This window comes from Arachis hypogaea, chromosome 14, assembly GCF_003086295.3.
Source record: "Arachis hypogaea cultivar Tifrunner chromosome 14, arahy.Tifrunner.gnm2.J5K5, whole genome shotgun sequence".
Taxonomy (NCBI): domain Eukaryota; kingdom Viridiplantae; phylum Streptophyta; class Magnoliopsida; order Fabales; family Fabaceae; genus Arachis; species Arachis hypogaea.
In genome coordinates this window covers 24745363-24757872 of record NC_092049.1, presented here as the reverse complement: position 1 = coordinate 24757872, position 12510 = coordinate 24745363, and the positions used below count along the sequence as shown (strand labels likewise).

Sequence of the window (12510 nt, the reverse complement as noted above, 5' to 3'; positions counted from 1 at the left end):
TTAGAGTTTGACTGTGGGGGCTTTGGTTGACTCTGCTTTGAGAGAAGCTTTTTCTGCTTCCTCTCCATGGTTGCAGAGGGAAATCCTTGAGTTTTAAACACAAGGGAGTTCTTATTCCATTGAAGGACTATTTCACCTCTGTCAACATCAATGACAGCTCTTGCTGTGGCCAGGAAAGGTCTTCCTAGGATGATGGATTCATCCTCTTCCTTTCCAGTATCCAGGACTATGAAATCAGCAGGGATGTAAAGGCCTTCAACCTTTACTAACACGTCCTCTACTTGTCCATAAGCCTGTTTTCTTGAGCTGTCTGCCATCTCTAATGAGATTTTAGCAGCTTGCACCCCATAGATTCCCAGTTTCTCTATTACAGAGAGGGGCATGAGGTTTATCCCTGAACCAAGGTCACATAGAGCCTTAAATATCATGGTGCCTATGGTACAAGATATTATGAACTTTCCAGGATCCTGTCTCTTCTGAGGCAATGTCAGTTGATCCAGATCACTTAGTTCATTGATGAACAAGGGAGGTTCAACTTCCCAAGTATCAATGCCAAATAATTTGGCATTCAGCTTCATGATTGCACCAAGAAACTTGGTAGTTTGCTCTTCAGTAACATCCTCATTCTCTTCAGAAGAGGAATACTCATCAGAGCTCATGAAGGGCATAAGGAGGTTCAATGGAATCTCTATGGTCTCTAGATGAGCCTCAGAGTCCTTTGGTTCCTCAGAGGGAAGCTCCTTATTGATCACTGGACGTCCCAGGAGGTCTTCCTCCTTGGGATTCACGTCCTCCTCTCCCTCATTGGGTTCGGCCATGGTGCTTATGTCAATGGCCTTGCACTCTCCTTTTGGATTCTCTTCTGTATTGCTTGGGAGAGTACTGGGAGGGATTTCAGTGATCCTTTTACTCAGCTGGCCCACTTGTGCTTCCAAATTTCTAATGGAAGACCTGGTTTCATTCATGAAACTCACAGTGGCCTTAGATAGATCAGAGACTAAATTTGCTAAATTAGAAGCATTTTGTTCAGAGTTCTCTGTCTGTTGCTGAGTGGATGATGGAAAAGGCTTGCTATTGCTAAACCTGTTTCTTCCACCATTATTAAAGCCTTGTTGAGACTTTTGATCCTTCCATGAGAAATTGGGGTGATTTCTCCATGATGAGTTATAGGTGTTTCCATAAGGTTCACCTAAGTAATTTACCTCTGCTATTGCAGGGTTCTCAGGATCATAAGCTTCTTCTTCAGAAGATGCCTCTTGAGTACTGTTGGATGCAGCTTGCATTCCATGCAGACTCTGAGAAATCATATTGACTTGCTGAGTCAATATTTTATTCTGAGCCAATATGGAATTCAGAGTATCAACTTCAAGAACTCCCTTCTTCATAGGCGTCCCATTATTCACAAGATTCCTTTCAGAAGTGTACATGAACTGGTTATTAGCAACCATGTCAATGAGTTCTTGAGCTTCTGCAGGTGTTTTCTTTAGGTGAATGGATCCACCTGCAGAAGTGTCCAGTGACATCTTTGATAGCTCAGATAAACCATCATAGAATATATCCAGGATGGTCCATTCTGAAAGCATGTCAGAAGGACACTTTTTGGTCAACTGTTTGTATCTTTCCCAAGCTTCATAGAGGGATTCACCTTCTTTTTGTCTGAAGGTTTGAACATCAGCTCTAAGCTTGCTCAGCTTTTGAGGAGGAAAGTACTTGGCTAAGAAAGCCGTGACCAGCTTATCCCAAGAGTTCAGGCTGTCTTTGGGTTGAGAATCCAACCATAATCTAGCTCTGTCTCTTACAGCAAAAGGGAAAAGCATGAGCCTGTAGACTTCAGGATCTACTCCATTAGTCTTTACAGTATCACATATCTGCAAGAATTTAGTTAAGAACTGAAAAGGATCTTCAGATGGAAGTCCATGAAACTTGCAGTTCTGCTGCATCAGAGAAACCAATTGAGGTTTCAGCTCAAAGTTGTTTGCTCCAATGGCAGGAATGGAGATGCTTCTTCCATGTAAATTGGAATTTGGTGCAGTAAAGTCACCAAGCATCTTCCTTACATTATTATTATTTTCGGCTGCCATCTCCTCTTCCTGTTCGAAAATTTCTGAAAGGTTATCTCTGGATTGTTGTATTTTAGCTTCTCTTAGTTTCCTTTTCAGAGTCCTTTCAGGTTCTGGATCTGCTTCCACAAGAATGTTCTTGTCTTTGCTCCTGCTCATATGACAAAAAAGAAGGTACAGAAAAATAATAATAATAGAAATCCTTTATACCACAGTATAGGGATTCCTTTGTGAGTGAAAGAAAAGAGGGAGAAAAAGAATGTAATGGAATGGAAGAAAACCAACTGTGATGAGGATTGAGATGTGAGATGAGATGTTAGTAGATGAATAAATAAATAGAATGAGATGAGAGAGGGAGAATTTTCGAAAAATATTTTTGAAAGAGAGTTAGTGATTTTCGAAAATGGTTTTTGAAAAATGTTAGTATTTTTCGAAAAAAAAAAATTTTTTTTAAATAAAAAATAAAAATAAAAATAATTAGTTAATTAAAAAGAAATTTTTGAAAAAGGGGGAAGATATTTTCGAAAATTAGAGAGAGAGAGTTAGTTAGGTAGTTTTGAAAAAGTTAAGAAACAAACAAAAAGTTAGTTAGTTAGTTGAAACAAATTTTGAAAAGATAAGAAGTTAGGAGGTTAGAAAAGATATTTTGAAACCAACTTTTTGAAAAAGGTAAGATAAGAAGATATTTTGAAAAGATATGATAAAAATTAGTTTTGAAAAAGATTTGATTTTTAAAACCACAATTAATGACTTGATTCACAAGAAATCACAAGATATGATTCTAGAACTTAAAGTTTGAATCTTTCTTAACAAGCAAGTAACAAACTTCAAATTTTTGAATCAAAACATTAATTGATTATGTTGTTTTCGAAAATTTGATATAAAAATATGAAAAAGATTTTTGAAAAATATTTTTGGAATTTTCGAAAATAACTAAGAATTTTGAAAAAGATTTGATTTTTGAAAAAGATTTTGAAAAAGATTTTGAAAAAGATAAGATTTTCAAATTGAAAATTTGATTTGACTCATAAGAAACAACTTGATTTTTAAAAAATTTTGAAAAAGTCAATCCAAATTTTCGAATTTGATGAGAGAAAAAGGGGAAAGATATTTTTTTTTTTTGAATTTTTATGATGCAAGAGAAAAACACTAAAATGATGCAATGCATGATATTTTTAGATCAAAACATGTGATGCATGCAAGAATGCTATGAATGTCAAGATGAACACCAAGAACACTATGAATGGCAAGATGAACATCATAGACACAATTTTGAAAAATTTTTAATGCAAAGAAAACATGCAAGACACCAAACTTAGAATTCTTTAATGCTTAGACACTAAGAATTCAAGAATGCATATGGTAAACATGAAAAGACACAAAACAAAAAATCATCAAGATCAAACAAGAAGACTTACCAAGAACAACTTGAAGATCATGAAGAACACTATGAATGCATGATATTTTCGAAAAATGCAAGATGCATATGCAATTGACACCAAACTTATAACATGACTCAAGACTCAAACAAGAAACACAAAATATTTTTTATTTTTATGATTTTCTAATTTTTTGGATTTTTATTTTATATTTTTCGAAAATTATTTAGAAAAAGGAAAAATAAGGATTCCAAAATTTTTAATATGAATTCCAGGAATCTTGCCATGTTAGTCTTAAAGCTCCAATCAAAGGGTCTGGCATGGCTTAACAGCCAGCCAAGCTTTAGCATATAATTACATGGGCTGGAGTGATTAGTTGAATACCAATCCCAAAGTAGTTTGGGTATGGCTTTACAGCCAGATATGAGTCAACATATTTCATGAAACACTAGAATTCATTCTTAAAAATTTTGAAGCCATAGAATAATTTATTTTTGAAAACACATTTTTTTTTTCGAAAACAGATGAGAAGTTTTTGAAAGATTTTTGAAAAATTTTTGAAAACAAAACAAAAAGACTCTATCACCATTGTCAGTGGCTACATCCCCTCCTCTCAGTGAATAATATGCTAACATGCTCTGTCACAGCACAGCTATTCATCTATCGGTTCTCGATCATATCGGAATAGAATCCATTGATTCTTTTGCGTCTGTCACTAACGCCCCACAATCGCGAGTTTGAAGCTCGTCACAGTCATTCAATCATTGAATCCTACTCAGAATACCACAGACAAGGTTTAGACTTTCCGGATTCTCTTGAATGCCGCCATCATTCTAGCTTACGCCACGAAGATTCTGATTAGGAAATCTAAGAGATAATCATTCAGTCGAAGGTAGAACGGAAGTGGTTGTCAGGCACGCGTTCATGGGGAATGATGATGATTGTCACGTTCATCACATTCAGGTTGAAGTGCGAATGAATTATCTTAGAAGCGAAATAAGATGAATGGAATAGAAAATAGTAGTACGTTGCATTAATCTTTGAGGAACAGCAGAGCTCCACACCTTAATCTATGGAGTGTAGAAACTCTACCGTTGAAAATACATAAGTGAAGGTCCAGGCATGGCCGAGATGGCCAGCCCCCAAAACGTGATCAAAGGATCATAAGGTAATCCAAAGATGAACAATGGATTAAAACTGAGACCAAAGATGTCTAATACAATAGTAAAAGGTCCTATTTATAATAAACTAGTCACTAGGGTTTACATGAGTAAGTAATTGATGCATAAATCCACTTCCGGGGCCCACTTGGTGTGTGATTGGGCTGAGCTTGAGTGTTACACGTATAGAGGTCATTCCTGGAGTTGAACGCCAGTTTTTGTGCCAGTTTGGGCGTTCAACTCTGGTTTTGGCTCCTTTTCTGGCGCTGGACGCCAGATTTGGGTAGAAAGCTGGCGTTGAACGCCAGTTTACGTCATCTATTCTTGGCCAAAGTATGGACTATTATATATTGCTGGAAAGCCCTGGATGTCTACTTTCCAACGAAATTGGAAGCACGCCATTTCGAGTTCTGTATCTCCAGAAAATCCACTTTGAGTGCAGGGAGGTCAGAATCCAACAGCATCAGCAGTCCTTCTTCAACCTCTGAATCTGATTTCTGCTCAAGTCCCTCAATTTCAGCCAGAAAATACCTGAAATCACAGAAAAACACAAAAACTCATAGTAAAGTCCAGAAATGTGAATTTAACATAAAAACTAATGAAAACATCCCTAAAAGTAACTAGATCCTACTAAAAACATACTAAAAACAATGCCAAAAAGCGTATAAATTATCCGCTCATCACACACAAAAATGAAGCATTTTTGGTCTTTGAACCTTTTTGCAAGAAAATTCAAAATGAAAAGGATTTGAAAATCTCTTCTATAAGAAGCGATCATGGAACTGAATTTGAAAATAATTTGTTTGAATCCTTTTGTGATGAATTTGGAATATCTCACAACTTCTCTTGTCCAAGAACACCACAACAAAATGGTGTTGTGGAAAGAAGAAATAGAAGCATACAAGAGATGACAAGAGCTATGCTTTGTGAGAGTAATGTTCCAAAATTCCTTTGGGGTGAAGCGGTTAACACAGCATGCCACATTTTAAATAGAACAATCATAAGGAAATTTTTGAAGAAAACCCCTTATGAACTTTGGAAAGGCTACCCACCAAACTTAGACTACTTACACATCTTTGGATGCAAATGTTTTGTTTAAAATAACAAAGAAAATTTGAAAAAATTTGATCCAAAGGCTTATGAGTGTTTGTTTGTAGGATATTCCACAACTAGTAAAGCATATAGGGTTTATCATCAAGATGCTAGAATTATTGAGGAGTCCATACATGTCACATTCTGTGACACTAACTTAGTACAAAGTATTTTGAAAGATTGTGATGCAGGAAATCAAGCTCAAAAGGAAGCTGAAACTGTGCAAAATCAAGAGAAAGGACATTCTGGTCAAACTGAACCAGAAACTGCAACTGCTGAAAATTCGAGAGACAATTCCATTTTGTCTCATGAATCTGAAGGAAATCCTGAAGCCAGCAGCACCCAGAATCCCTTGGTATCTCAATCTGCATCCAAGTCCACTAGACCTCGTGAATGGAGATTCTTGAAGAATTATCCTGAGGAATTTGTCATTGGGGACGTCTCTCATGGAGTGCAAACAAGGTCTTCTACTAGAAAGACAAATGAAGGATCAAACATTGCCCTTCTTTCACAAATAGAGCCTCAAAACGTCAAGGAAGTACTCAGTGACCCTTCTTGGGTTAAAGCTATGGAGGATGAGCTTCTTGAGTTTGAAAAGAACCAAGTATGGACTTTGGTTCCAAGGCCAAGTGGAAAGAAAGTGACCGGCACCAAGTGGATTTTTCGGAACAAGTTGGGAGAAGATGGTAGCATTGCAAGAAACAAGGCAAGGCTAGTGGCACAAGGATATGACCAAGAAGAAGGAATAGACTTTGATGAATCCTTTGCCCCTGTTGTCCGAATGGAAGCCATAAGACTTCTCTTAGCCTATGCTGCATTTTGTGGTTTTAAACTATATCAAATGGATGTGAAATGTGCATTTTTAAATGGTGTGATAGATAGAGAGGTGTATGTGGAGTAGCCTCCTGGTTTTGAAAATAAAGAACATTTTGATCATGTTTTCAAATTGTCTAAAGCTCTCTATGGTTTAAGACAAGCTCCTAGAGCTTGGTATGAGAGACTTAGTTCTTTTCTTTTGAAAAATGATTTTCAAAGAGGCACCACTGACACAAATCTATTCATCAAGAACTCTAATGATTCTTTTATTTTAGTCCAAATATATGTTGATGACATTATTTTTAGATCAGCAAATGAATCCCTTTGTTCTGAATTTGAAAAACTCATGACAAGTGAATTTGACATGAGTATGATGGGTGAACTTAATTTCTTCCTTGGGCTGCAAATTAAACAAACTGAAAAATGTATTTTCATTCATCAAGAGAAGTATGCCAAGGAATTAGTCAAGAAATTTGGTATGAAAAATGCCAAACCCATGGGAACTCCCATGCATCCTAGTTCTAAATTAGATAAGGGAGAAACTGAGAAAGATGTTTATGAGACTAGGTATAGAGGAATGATTGGTTCTCTTATGTACTTAACTTCCTCTAGACCCGATATTGTGCAAAGTGTTGGATTGTGTTCTAGGTTCCAACCCAAACCTAAAGAGTTACATCTTTCTGCAGTTAAAAGTATCATTAGATATGTTCATGGCACATCCAATTTTGGTCTTTGGTATCTTAAGATTGATGATTTTTCTGCAGTTGGTTATTGTGATGCAGACTTTGCTGGTGATAGAGTTGATAGAAGGAGCACTTCAGGCCTATGTTGCTTCCTTGGAAAGTCATTGAATGTTTGGTCAAGCAAGAAGCAACCAACAGTGGCCTTATCCACTGCAGAGGCTGAGTATATAGCTGCTTCTTCTTGCTGTTCTCAACTTTTATGGTTAAAAACACAGCTTGCTGATTACAAATTAAAGGTTGAAAATATTCCCTTGATGTGTGATAATATGAGTGCCATTAATATTTCTAAAAATCCAGTCTTGCACTCTAGGACTAAGTATATTGAAGTGAAATTTCACTCAATAAGAGAACATGTCCAAAAGGGGGATATTTGCATTCAATTTGTTAAATCAGAGGAGCAATTAGCAGATATTTTTACAAAACCATTAGCTGAGGATAGATTCTGCATGCTTAGGACTTGTCTAGGAATTTTGAGTTATGATTCTCTATTTGAAAAGTGCTGATGTATTTGCTGGAGCTTTTTGTCTCATAAACAGGTATGAGATAATTCTGGGCAGGTGATGAACGTTTCCTTCAAACCAGCATGTTCTGGGCTTGTTTCAAGTGAAAGCTAATCTGGGCCAACCTTAAGTCAGATCTGGGCAGTCCTATGTGTTTCCTTAAGTCCAACCATCTCTGGGCCCAAATATGAATGTTACATTTTTTGGTTTATAATTTTTTTTGGCATGGGCGTTTATTTTTTGAAAAAGCTTTATTTTAATTTTTTTCAAAAAAAAAAGAGGCTTTTCTGTTTGATTTTTTTTATTTCGAAAATTTAAAATTAAATTTTCTTGTTTTGAAAATCAAATCAAATCTTTCTTTTATGAGGTCATGTCTTTTCAAGTCTTTTCAAATGGTGATGCAGTTGCATGGTTTTGGAAATCCACTTTTGGGTACGGTTACCAACACTCCCTCTCTTCCCTCCATAACTTCTCCTCAAACTCTTCGGTTTCTTCCCACTCACTTCACTGCCTCTCTCCTCAAAAGACTGAAACCAACCAAATGAGGAAGAAGACCATTGCTAAAAGGCCTCCTCGTGAAAAAGTGTACAAGCTTCCCTCAAAGCCTTCCACTCGTTCCCAAGACCGAACCTTCACTCCATCTCCTTCTCCTCCTACCTCTCCTCCTCGCTGTGACCCCATGGCTCGGACCAAAAATACTCCAAGATATCCTGCTCCTGCCAAGCCGACGCCACCACCTAAGACGACGCCCTCCAAACCAAGCTCTTCGAAACCTGACTCATCCAAGGGGAAGCGTCCTGCTGTTGAAGAACCTGTTCCTGAGACAGCAAAACCTAAGTCAAGGTCTGTCCCTATTCGATCACAAAGAGGTAACCCTCATCGCCCTCTCAAATCTGTTAGAGAACCAGACATTAATCCTTTTTCTCACAAATCACACTACATGACATCTCACTCAGACTTTAACCCCATCGTTTCAAATTTGCCATGAACCACGATTTTTATGAGGGAGTTATTCAGTATCGTACTCTATGTCCATCTTTTCTGGCTGATTTACCTGATTTGAAAAAGAAAGGCTTTTCTTTTGTTGAAAATTTGGAGTTTTTAGACTGGAATCACCTTTTCAAAATCAAAAAACATTTATATCCTCAGTTAGTCAAAGAATTTTATGCAAACATGACTTACCATGAAGGAAGTGTGCATTCTTATGTTAATGGCAGAGACATTATCTTGAATAATGAAACTATCAGTGACTCCTTGAAGTACACTGATGTTGGGCCGTGTGCTTATACATCTGTAAAGTGGGATGATGGAGTTGGTATCTCTTACCATGATGCTTTGGCTCACATTTGTGAACATGTTTCCTTAATTGATTGCATCACACCCACTCACAAAGCCCTAGGATATGAACATGCTCAGTTGCATCGAATTGTTAATCACATCTTGATTCTTCAAAGTGGTTCATATCAAAAGGTTTCTTACACGGACACACTTGTTTTGTATGCCCTAATCACTAAAACAGAAATCTCTTTTGCCTATTTGATGGCTAGATACATGTTTGATTCTGTTAGAAGTGTGAAAGATAAAGTACTACCTTATGACATGTTTTTAACTTGCATATTTGAGAATTTTGGTGTTGATCTGTCAAATGAGGCTTATGAAAACAGACATTCATACCTAAAACGGGGTGATTCAGTGAAACAGAACAAAGGACCCACTAGATCTGAAAGAGTGGTTCTAGATGATGATGATGAAGAGTTCATTCCAGATGACTCTCCTCCTCCTTCCATCGAGGGAACTTCCATCTCAACTGGGAAGAAATCTGCTCTACTAAATGTGGTCAAGGATGTTGCTCAAGAATTTGTTTCCCAATCAAACCACATGATTGCCATGAGCAAGGAACAAAGGAAGCTAGCTAGCAAGCATGAGAATTTTCTGAGAAAATCAAGAGGTAGGGTGGCTGTGCTCATGACCTTCATTGATAACCTTCACAATGATGAAGACATTGCCACTAATGTTGAAGAGGAAGCTGCTTCGTAGGGGAATGGTTCTGATGCCTAGGATTTGTCTCATGAAAACTGTTGCTGCTGCTCTCTTTTTGTCTCATGAATTCTGTTTCTTTAGCTACTTTTGAACTGTTTCATTTTGGATGACTGTAATAACTCTAGATATTGATGCACCTTTGGTAGTTTAGTCAGTACTTTGCACTATGGACTAACTCTTTTCTGCAGGATGCAAGACTTTGTTTTTGTTAATCTTGCTTATTATCCACCCTTGATGACAAAAGGGGGAGTAATAGCAATAGTATAGCAATAGTATAGCAGATCCTAGTACTTCTTTTGGGATTTTTTGCTGCATTAATACTTGATTTCACCTGCTGATGATATTAGCTTAATGATTGGGCTGATTATATAGTGTTGTTTGTTTGATATCCCTTAGACAAGATAATTGTGAATAGCTCTCTATTGTGTTATCTTTTAGTACAATGTAAAACAGGAATAAAGAAGAAAGCATAATTCCAGGGGGAGCTAATCTTGAAAAGGAAAGGGGGAGCAACACTAAAGCAAGAAACATCAAAAGGAAGTTTTCTAACCTTACTAAAATTTAAATTCCTTTGATCATTGCTTGATTATGTTTGTCATCAAGGGGGAGATTGTTGAGTTAAGAAATTAATTAATAAAATTGATGATGACAAACATTTGACTAGTGGGCTAATCACCCAATTAGTTTTGATTATTTTTGATAAGTGATGCAGGCTAAAAACAAGTGTTGCAGCAGCCCAACATCAAACAAAAGATATATGCTAATGGGCTGAATGGTAAGGAAGACAAGCCCAAGTCTTTCATCTCAAGCAAAAGTCTTCCAAGAAGCAAGGCAAGGCACCAACGGGCTGAACTTGAGAAGAACCCGATCCAAGCCCGAATTGATTTTCAATTCCCTCCATCTTGCCTTACCAGAAGCAACGTTCCTCTACTCTCTAATCAAGTCAAATCAAAGCTTCAGAAAAGTAAGAAACTCTGTACGCATGTCTTAATAAATTATTTTTCATTCACAACTTCGATACAACTAACCAGCAAGTGCACTGGGTCGTCCAAGTAATAAACCTTACGTGAGTAAGGGTCGATCCCACGGAGATTGTTGGTATGAAGCAAGCTATGGTCACCTTGTAAATCTCAGTCAGGCGGATATAAAATAGTTATGGAGTTTTCGAACATAAATAATAAATAGATAGAAAATAAGGATAGAAACACTTATGTATATCATTGGTGAGAATTTCAGATAAGTGTATAGAGATGCTTTCGTTCCTCTGAACCTCTGCTTTCCTGCTGTCTTCATCCAATCAGTCTTACTCCTTTCCATGGCTGGCTTTATGTAAGGACATCACCGTTGTCAATGGCTACTTTTTATCCTCTCTGGAAAATGGTCCGATGCGCTGTCACTGCATGGATAATCGTCTGGAGGCATCACCCTTGTCAATGGCTGCATCCCATCCTCTTGTGAAAATGGTCCAAATGCTCTGTCACAGCACGGTTAATCATCTGAGGTTCTCGATCATACTGGAATAGGATTCACCCTCCTTTTGCGTCTGTCACTACGCCCAGCACTCGCGAGTTTGAAGTTCGTCACAGTCATTCAATTCCAGAGTCCTACTCGGAATACCACATACAAGGCTTAGACTTTCCAGACTCTCATGAATGCTGCCATCAATCTAGCTTATACCACAAAGATTCTGATTAAGAGATCCAAGAGATACTCATTCAATCTAAGGTGGAACGGAAGTGGTTGTCAGGCACGCGTTCGTGGGAGAATGATGATGATTGTCACGTTCATCACATTCAGGTTGAAGTGTGAATGGATATCTTAGAAGCGGAATAAGTTGAATTGAATAGAAAAACAGTAGTACTTTGCATTAATCCTTGAGGAACAGCAGAGCTCCACACCTTAATCTATGGAGTGCAGAAACTCTACCGTATGAAAATACATAAGTGATAATGGTTCAGGCATGGCCGAATGGCCAGCCCCCATGAAATTCTAAGATAGCATAAAACTGATCAAAGATGATCCAAAGATGTCTAATACAATAGTAAAAAGTCCTATTTATACTAAACTAGTTACTAGGGTTTACAGAAGTAAGTAATTGATGCATAAATCTACTTCCGGGGCCCACTTGGTGTGTGCTTGGGCTGAGCTTGAATGTTACACGTGTAGAGGTCAATCTTGGAGTTGAACACCAGTTTGTAACGTATTTCTGGCGTTCAACTCTGGCTTGTGACATGTTTCTGGCGTTTAACTCCAGACAGCAGCATAGAACTGGCATTCAACGCCCTTTTACGTCATCTAAACTCGGCCAAAGTATAGACTATTATATATTTCTGGAAAGCCCTGGATGTCTACTTTCCAACGCAATTGGAAGCGCGCCATTTTGAGTTCTGTAGCTCCAGAAAATCCACTTTGAGTGCAGGGAGGTCAGAATCCAACAACATCAGCAGTCCTTCAACCTCTGAATCTGATTTTTGCTCAAGTCCCTCAATTTCAGCCAGAAAATACCTGAAATCATAGAAAAACGTACAAACTCATAGTAAAGTCCAGAAATGTGAATTTAACATAAAAACTAATGAAAACATCCCTAAAAGTAACTAGATTCTACTAAAAACATACTAAAAACAATGCCAAAAAGCGTATAAATTATCCGCTCATCAGGTTAGTACTAAAAGGAATAGTTAGGTATTAGCATAGCCAATGTCAAGTTAGGTTAGAACTTG

At 37.5% G+C, this 12510-nt stretch overlaps 1 non-coding gene across 1 annotated transcript; it reads left to right on the top strand.

Moving 5' to 3' along the window:
* The first annotated feature begins 1577 nt into the window (after window positions 1-1577).
* On the top strand, window positions 1578-1685 carry LOC112745757 (small nucleolar RNA R71). The gene has a single exon (XR_003173669.1). It is a non-coding gene; the product is annotated as a small nucleolar RNA R71 (small nucleolar RNA).
* Window positions 1686-12510: the final 10825 nt, after the last annotated feature.